Raw genomic sequence first — 9,190 nt, forward strand, 5'->3', positions numbered from 1 at the left:
GGGAGTCCCATAATCATGCCTTTGAGAGTTTTGTTAAATCTCTCCACCAGTCCATTTGTTTGTGGATGATAGGGTGTAGTGAACTTGTAAGTCACACCACACTCCTTCCACATGGCTTTTAAGTAAGCAGACATGAAATTGCTTCCCCTGTCTGATACCACCTCTTTTGGGAAGCCCACCCTGGAAAATATTCCCAGGAGGGCCTTTGCCACTGCAGGTGCTGTAGTGGTCCTTAGAGGAATAGCTTCAGGATATCTTGTGGCATGGTCCACTACCACCAAGATAAACCTATTGCCTGAAGCAGTAGGAGGGTCAAGGGGGCCAACTATGTCAACCCCTACCCTTTCAAAGGGAACCCCAACCACAGGCAGTGGAATAAGGGGTGCCTTTGGGGTGCCACCTGTCTTGCCACTGGCTTGACAGGTTTCACAGGACTTACAAAATTATTTTGTGTCCTCAGACATTCTAGGCCAATGAAACAAGGGAACAAGCCTGTCCCAAGTTTTCATTTGTCCCAGATGTCCAGCTAAGGGAATGTCGTGGGCTAGAGTTAGGAGGAACTTTCTGTACTCCTGAGGAATCACTAACCTCCTGGCAGTTCCAGGTTTAGGATCCCTTGCTTCAGTGTACAAGAGGTTGTCCTCCCAGTAAACTCTGTGAGAGTCACTGACATCCCCCTTTGCTTGTTTGACAGCTTGCTGTCTTAGACCCTCTAGTGTGGGACAGGTATGTAGGTTCTGCACAGGGTGGAAATTCTTCTTCCTCAGAAGTAGAATCCACTGTAGAGGGAGGGATAGTAGGTAGTGCTTTACTTCTACTAGCCCTAGCTTTAGGGAGAGCACTTGGTCCATTGTTCCAGGATCCGAGTCACCCTGTCCTTTTTGCTTTTTGGCCTGAGCCCTGGTTAAAGCAAAAATATGCCCTGGGATGCCCAGCATTGCTGCATGGGTCTCCAACTCCACATCTGACCAAGCTGATGTCTCCGAATCATTTCCTAGTAGGCGGTCTACAGGTAAATCTGAGGCTACCACAACTTTCTTTGGCCCAGTAACCCCCCCCCAGTTGAGATTTACAGCAGCCATGGGGTGGCTAAGTGTGTTGTTGTGAGCATCGGTTACTTGGTACTGGTGACCAAGTAGGTGTTGTTCAGGGTGGACCAGTTTCTCTATTACCATAGTAGCACTGGCACCAGTGTCCCTGTAGGCCTGAACCTCAACACCATTTATTAGGGGTAGTTGCTTGTACCTATCCATGTTAAGGGGACAAGCAACCAAGGTACCTAAATCAATAGCCCCCTCAGAGACTAACACAGCCTCTGTGGTCTCCCTAATCAGACCAACCCCAACTAAGTTACCAAAAGTGAGCCCAGCTACTCCCTTGGATTGGCTATTAGTAGGTTTTCTCCCACCACCACTGCTATTAGTAGGGACACTAGGTGTAGCAGTAGGGGTTGTAGTGGTAGGAGGCTTGGTGCTTTTCTTTGGACAGCTGGGATCTGTTGTCCAATGGCCTTTTATTTTACATAAATAGCACCATGGTTTCTTTTCTTTGTTTTGATAAGAAGAGGATTTGGGCCCACCACCCCCACCAGAGTGTTTTTGTGGGCCTGATGAAGACTCATTTTTAGATTTGTCCCCACCCTTGTCAGAAGACTTACCATCCTTCTTCTTGTTGCCATCTTTGTCACCCCCTGTATGAACTTTTCTGTTCACCCTTGTTCTGACCCATTTGTCTGCCTTCTTTCCCAATTCTTGGGGAGAGGTCAGATCAGAGTCCACCAGGTACTGGTGCAACAAATCAGACACACAGTTATTAAGTATATGCTCTCTCAAGATCAAGTTATACAGACTGTCATAATCAGTAACTTTACTGCCATGTAACCACCCCTCCAAGGCCTTCACTGAATGGTCAATGAAATCAACCCAGTCTTGTGAAGACTCCCTTTTGGTCTCTCTGAACTTTATCCTGTACTGTTCAGTGGTTAAGCCATAACCATCCAGGAGTGCATTCTTAAGAACTGCAAAATTATTGGCATCACTTTCTTTTACAGTAAGGAGCCTATCCCTACCCTTTCCACTAAATGATAGCCATAGGATAGCAGCCCACTGCCTTTGAGGGACATCCTGTACAACACAGGCCCTCTCAAGTGCAGCAAACCACTTGTTATTGTCATCCCCCTCCTTATAAGGGGGAACTATCTTGTGCAGATTCCTAGAATCATGCTCTTTTGCAGGATGACTATTGGGAATACTGCTGCTGCCACCATGGGTTTCAAAACCCAACTTCTGTCTTTCCTTCTCTAGTTCCAAGGACTGTCTATCCAAATCCAGCTGTTGCTTCTTAAGCTTCAGTCTGGTTTGTTCCACTCTCAACTTATTGAGCTCCCTTTCTAACAATCTGTCATCAGGGTGGGTGGGAGGGACCTGTCTTGAAACAGAGGTATGATGAGAATTGACAGAAGGAGTTCTATCCCTTACAGAAGGCACCCTAACAGCTTGGTTAACAGAAACATCACTTCTACTATGGTGAGAAGCAATACTCTTGCTATGATGTGAGATAACACTATCTGTATGGTATACCTCTACATCAGTACCAACTATGCTAGACTGTCTACTAATGGGCAGGCTAAGAAGTTTCTTTCCTGAATCCTTTCCTAGGGGAGTCCCTGGATCAGATTGGGAACCATTAGCTACTTTTTCAACAGATGGGGCCCTTCTGGCCTTATCTTGTTCTTTAAGCATGTTAAGTAATAATTCCAAGGAAGGATTCTTCTCTACACTCAAACCTCTCTCTATGCAAAGACTCCTTGCTCCTTTCCAGCTAAGGTGATCATATGCAAGTTTGGACAGATCAACATTTTGGCCTGTGCCAGACATTTTTAGAAAGAGTTTAAGTGACAGAAAAAGAGAAAAAAGTTTTCAGAACTTTTTAGAAAGACAGAAAAAAAACTTTTTAAACTTTTAAGAACTTTTTAGAAAGTTTAGAGGTACTTTTCAGCACTTTAGAAAAGAGGTGAGAAAAGAAATGCAAAACGTTTTGGTTAGGTGTACATACACTGAACTTGTTTTGTTTATTTTTCTCTTATGAAAAGTACAATGACAAAAGTGGTAAGTAGTTACAGAGCACTTATCCCACCGCTGTACAACCAATGTAGGAGGCTGGACTGGCTTGTAGTGAGTACCTAGGGGTACTTGCACCTTGCACCAGGCCCAGTTATCCCTTATTAGTGTATAGGGTGTCTAGCAGCTTAGGCTGATAGATAATGGTAGCTTAGCAGAGCAGCTTAGGCTGAACTAGGAGACGAGTGAAGCTCCTACAGTACCACTAGTGTCATATGCACAATATCATAAGAAAACACAATACACAGATATACTAAAAATAAAGGTACTTTATTTTTATGACAATATGCCAAAAGTATCTCAGTGAGTACCCTTAGTATGAGGATAGCAAATATACACAAGATATATGTAAACAATACCAAAATATGCAGTAATAGTATTGGAAAACAGTGCAAACAATGTATAGTTACAATAGGATGCAATGGGGACACATAGGGATAGGGGCAACACAAACCATATACTCCAAAAGTGGAATGCGAACCACGAATGGACCCCAAACCTATGTGACCTTGTAGAGGGTAGCTGGGACTATTAGAAAATAGTAAGGGTTAGAAAAATAGCCCACCCCAAGACCCTGAAAAGTGAGTGCAAAGTGCACTAAAGTTCCCCAAAGGACATAGAAGTCGTGATAGGGGAATTCTGCAGGAAAGACACAAACCAGCAATGCAACAACGATGGATTTCCAGTCGAGGGTACCTGTGGAACAAGGGGACCAAGTCCAAAAGTCACAAGCAAGTCGGAGATGGGCAGATGCCCAGGAAATGCCAGCTGTGGGTGCAAAGAAGCTGCTACTGGACAGTAGAAGCTGAGGTTTCTGCAGGAACGACAAGGGCTAGAGACTTCCCCTTTGGAGGATGGATCCGCCACGCCGTGGAGAGTCGTGCAGAAGTGTTTTCCCGCCGAAAGACCGCCAACAAGCCTTGCTAGCTGCAAATCGTGCGGTTAGGGTTTTTGGATGCTGCTGTGGCCCAGGAGGGACCAGGATGTCGCCAATTGTGTCTGGGGACAGAGGGGGCGTCGGGCAAGACAAGGAGCCCTCTCAGCAGCAGGCAGCACCCGCAGAAGTGCCCGAAACAGGCACTACGAAGATGCGTGAAACGTTGCTCACCCGAAGTCGCACAAAGGAGTCCCACGTCGCCGGAGGACAACTTAGGAGGTCGTGCAATGCAGGTTAGAGTGCCGTGGACCCAGGCTGGACTGTGCACAAAGGATTTCCGCTGGAAGTGCACGGAGGCCGGAGTAGCTGCAAAAGTCGCGGTTCCCAGCAATGCAGTCTGGCGTGGGGAGGCAAGGACTTACCTCCACCAAACTTGGACTGAAGAGTCACTGGCCTGTGGGAGTCACTTGGACAGAGTTGCTGGATTCAAGGGACCTCGCTCGTCGTGCTGAGAGGAGACCCAGGGTACCGGTGATGCAATTCTTTGGTGCCTGCGGTTGCAGGGGGACGATTCCGTCGACCCACGGGAGATTTCTTCGGAGCTTCTAGTGCAGAGAGGAGGCAGACTACCCCCACAGCATGCACCACCAGGAAAACAGTCGAGAAGGCGGCAGGATCAGCGTTACAGAGTTGCAGTAGTCGTCTTTGCTACTTTGTTGCAGTTTTGCAGGCTTCCAGCGCGGTCAGCAGTCGATTCCTTGGCAGAAGGTGAAGAGAGAGATGCAGAGGAACTCGGATGAGCTCTTGCATTCGTTATCTAAGGAAATCCCCAAAGCAGAGACCCTAAATAGCCAGAAAAGAGGGTTTGGCTACTTAGGAGAGAAGATAGGCTAGCAACACCTGAAGGAGCCTATCAGAAGGAGTCTCTGACGTCACCTGCTGGCCCTGGCCACTCAGAGCAGTCCAGTGTGCCAGCAGCACCTCTGTTTCCAAGATGGCAGAGGTCTGGAGCACACTGGAGGAGCTCTGGGCACCTCCCAGGGGAGGTGCAGGTCAGGGGAGTGGTCACTCCCCTTTCCTTTGTCCAGTTTCGCGCCAGAGCCGGGGTGAGGGGTCCCTGAACCGGTGTAGACTGGCTTATGCAGAAATGGGCACCATGTGTGCCCATAAAAGCATTTCCAGAGGCTGGGGGAGGCTACTCCTCCCCTTCCTTCACACCATTTTCCAAAGGGAGAGGGTGTAACACCCTCTCTCAGAGGAAGTCCTTTGGTCTGCCATTCTGGGCCAGGCCTGGCTGGACCCCAGGAGGGCAGAAGCCTGTCTGAGGGGTTGGCAGCAGCAGCAGCAGCAGCTGCAGTGAACCCCCGGGAAAGGCAGTTTGGCAGTACCAGGGTCTGTGCTACAGACCACTGGGATCATAGGATTGTGCCAACTATGCCAGGATGGTATAGAGGGGGCAATTCCATGATCATAGACATGTTACATGGCCATATTTGGAGTTACCATTGTGAAGCTACATATAGGTAGTGACCTATATGTAGTGCACGCGTGTAATGGTGTCCCCGCACTGACAAAGTCCGGGGAATTGGCCCTGAACAATGTGGGGGCACCTTGGCTAGTGCCAGGGTGCCCTCACACTAAGTAACTTTGCACCTAACCTTTACCAGGTAAAGGTTAGACATATAGGTGACTTATAAGTTACTTAAGTGCAGTGTAAAATGGCTGTGAAATAACGTGGACGTTATTTCACTCAGGCTGCAGTGGCAGGCCTGTGTAAGAATTGTCAGAGCTCCCTATGGGTGGCAAAAGAAATGCTGCAGCCCATAGGGATCTCCTGGAACCCCAATACCCTGGGTACCTTAGTACCATATACTAGGGAATTATAAGGGTGTTCCAGTAAGCCAATGTAAATTGGTAAAATTGGTCACTAGCCTGTTAGTGACAATTTGAAAGAAATGAGAGAGCATAACCACTGAGGTTCTGATTAGCAGAGCCTCAGTGAGACAGTTAGTCATAACACAGGTAACACGTTCAGGCACACTTATGAGCACTGGGGCCCTGGCTGGCAGGGTCCCAGTGACACATACAACTAAAACAACATATATACAGTGAAAAATGGGGGTAACATGCCAGGCAAGGTGGTACTTTCCTACAGTCGGATCCTTCAGGTCCTGGGGGTTGCGGGTGCAGTGTCTTTACCAGGCGTCGGGTCTTTGAAGCAGGCAGTCGCGGTCGGGGGAGCCTCGGGATTCCCACTGCAGGCGTCGCTGTGGGGGCTCAGGGGGGTCAACTCTGGCTACTCACAGTCTCGTAGTTGCCAGGGAGTCCTCCCTGTGGTGTTTGTTCTCCACAAGTCGAGCCGGGTGCATCGGGTGCAGAGTGCAAAGTCTCACGCTTCCGGCGGGAAACGTGTGTTGTTTCAGAGTTGCTTCTTTGTTGCAAAGTTGCAGTCTTTGTGGAGCAGAGCCCCTGCCCTCGGGAGTTCTTGGTCCTTCTAGATGCAGGGTAGTCCTCTGAGGCTTCAGAGGTCGCTGGACCCTGTTGAATGCGTCGCTGGAGCAGTGTCTTTAGAAGTGGGGAGACAGGCCGGTAGAGCTGGGGCCAAAGCAGTTGGTGTCTCCGTCTTCTCTGCAGGTTTTCAGCTCAGCAGTCCTTCTTCATCTTAGGTTGCAGGAATCTATCTTGCTGGGTTCTGGGAGCCCCTAAATACTCGATTTAGGGGTGTGTTTAGGTCTGGGGGGTTAGTAGCCAATGGCTACTATCAATGAGGGTGGCTACACCCTCTTTGTGCTTCCTCCCTGAGGGGAGGGGGGCACATCCCTATCCCTATTGGGGGAATCCTCGATCTGCAAGATGGAGGATTTCTAAAAGTCAGAGTCACCTCAGCTCAGGACACCTTAGGGGCTGTCCTGACTGGCCAGTGACTCCTCCTTGTTTTTCTCATTATCTCCTCCGGCATTGCTGCCAAAAGTGGGGCCGTGGCCAGAGGGGGCGGGCAACTCCACTAGCTGGAGTGCCCTGGGGTGCTGTAACAAAGGGGGTGAGCCTTTGAGGCTCACCGCCAGGTGTTACAGTTCCTGCAGGGGGAGGTGAAAAGCACCTCCACCCAGTACAGGCTTTGTTACTAGCCACAGAGTGACAAAGGCACTCTCCCCATGTGGCCAGCAACATGTCTGGTGTGTGGCAGGCGGCTAAAACTAGTCAGCCCACACTGGTAGTCGGTTAAGGTTTCAGGGAGCACCTCTAAGGTGCCCTCTGAGGTGTATGTTACAATAAAATGTACACTGGCATCAGTGTGCATTTATTGTGCTGAAAAGTTTGATACCAAACTTCACAGTTTTCATTGTAGCCATTATGGTGCTGTGGAGTTCGTGCATGACAGCCTCCCAGACCACATACTCTTATGGCTACCCTGCACTTACAATGTCTAAGGTTTTGCTTAGACACTGTAGGGGCATAGTGCTCATGCACTTATGCCCTCACCTATGGTATAGTGCACCCTGCCTTAGGGCTGTAAGACCTGCTAGAGGGGTGACTTATCTATACCTATAGGCAGTGTGAGGTTGGCATGGCACCCTGAGGGGAGTGCCATGTCGACTTAGTCATTTTATCCCCACTAGCACACACAAGCTGGCAAGCAGTGTGTCTGTGCTGAGTGAGGGTTCCACAGGGTGGCATAAGACATGCTGCAGCCCTTAGAGACCTTCCCTGGCATCAGGGCCCTTGGTACCAGAGGTACCAGTTACAAGGGACTTACCTGGATGCCAGGGTGTGCCAATTGTGGAAACAAAAGTACAGGTTAGGGAAAGAACGCTGGGGCCTGGTTAGCAGGCCTCAGCACACTTTCAAATCATAACCTGGCATCAGCAAAGGCAAAAAGTCAGGGGGTAACCATGCCAAGGAGGCATTTCCTTACACAACCCCCCCCCTCAAACGAAAGAGGATGAGACTAACCTTTCCCAATAGAGTCTTCATTTTCTAAGTGGAAGAACCTGGAAAGGCCATCTGCATTGGCATGGGCAGTCCCAGGTCTGTGTTCCACTATAAAGTCCATTCCCTGTAGGAAGATGGACCACCTCAACAGTTTTGGATTTTCACCTTTCATTTGCATTATCCATCTGAGAGGTCTGTGGTCAGTCTGAACTACAAAGTGAGTACCGAAGAGGTATGGTCTCAGCTTCTTCAGGGACCAAACCACAGCAAAGGCCTCCCTCTCAATGGCACTCCAACGCTGCTCCCTGGGGAGTAACCTCCTGCTAATGAAAGCAACAGGCTGGTCAAGGCCATCATCATTTGTTTGGGACAAAACTGCCCCTATCCCATGTTCAGAGGCATCAGTCTGCACAATGAACTGCTTGGAGTAATCTGGAGCTTTGAGAACTGGTGCTGTGCACATTGCTTGTTTCAGGGTGCCAAAGGCCTGTTGGCATTCTACAGTCCAGTTTACCTTCTTGGGCATTTTCTTGGAGGTAAGTTCTGTGAGGGGTGTCACTATGGGTCCTTATCCCTTCACAAACCTCCTGTAGTACCCAGTCAAGCCAAGGAATGCCCTGACTTGAGTCTGGGTTTTTGGAGCTGCCCAGTCTAGAATAGTCTGTATTGTATCTTAGGCTGGAGTGGCTGAACTTGGCCTCCACCTACAAGGTGTCCCAAGTAAACCACAGTTCCCTGCCCTATATGGCATTTGGATGCCTTGATAGAGAGGCCTGCTGCTGGAAAGCTTTCAAAACCTTCTTCAGGTAGACCAGGTGATCCTGCCAGTTGGAGCTAAAGACAGCAATATCGTCAAGATAAGCTGCACTAAAGGACTCCAAGCCAGCAAGGACTTGATTCACCAACCTTTGGAAGGTGGCAGGAGCATTCTTTAAACCAAAGGACATAACAGTAAACTGATAATGCCCATCAGGTGTGGAGAATGCTGTCTTTTCTTTTGCTCCTGGTGCCATTTTGATTTGCCAGTACCCTGCTGTCAAGTCAAAGGTACTTAAGTATTTGGCAGCACCTAGTTTATCAATCAATTCATCTGCCCTTGGAATGGGATGGGCATATGTCCTGGTGACAGAATTAAGTCCTCTGTAGTCCACACAAAACCTCATCTCTCTATTTCCATCTTTGGTGTGAGGTTTGGGGACTAAGACCACTGGGCTAGCACAGGGGCTGTCAGAGTGCTCAATGACTCCCAATTCCAGCATCT

The sequence above is a fragment of the Pleurodeles waltl genome, chromosome 4_1 (genome assembly GCF_031143425.1).
Source record: "Pleurodeles waltl isolate 20211129_DDA chromosome 4_1, aPleWal1.hap1.20221129, whole genome shotgun sequence".
Classification (NCBI taxonomy): domain Eukaryota; kingdom Metazoa; phylum Chordata; class Amphibia; order Caudata; family Salamandridae; genus Pleurodeles; species Pleurodeles waltl.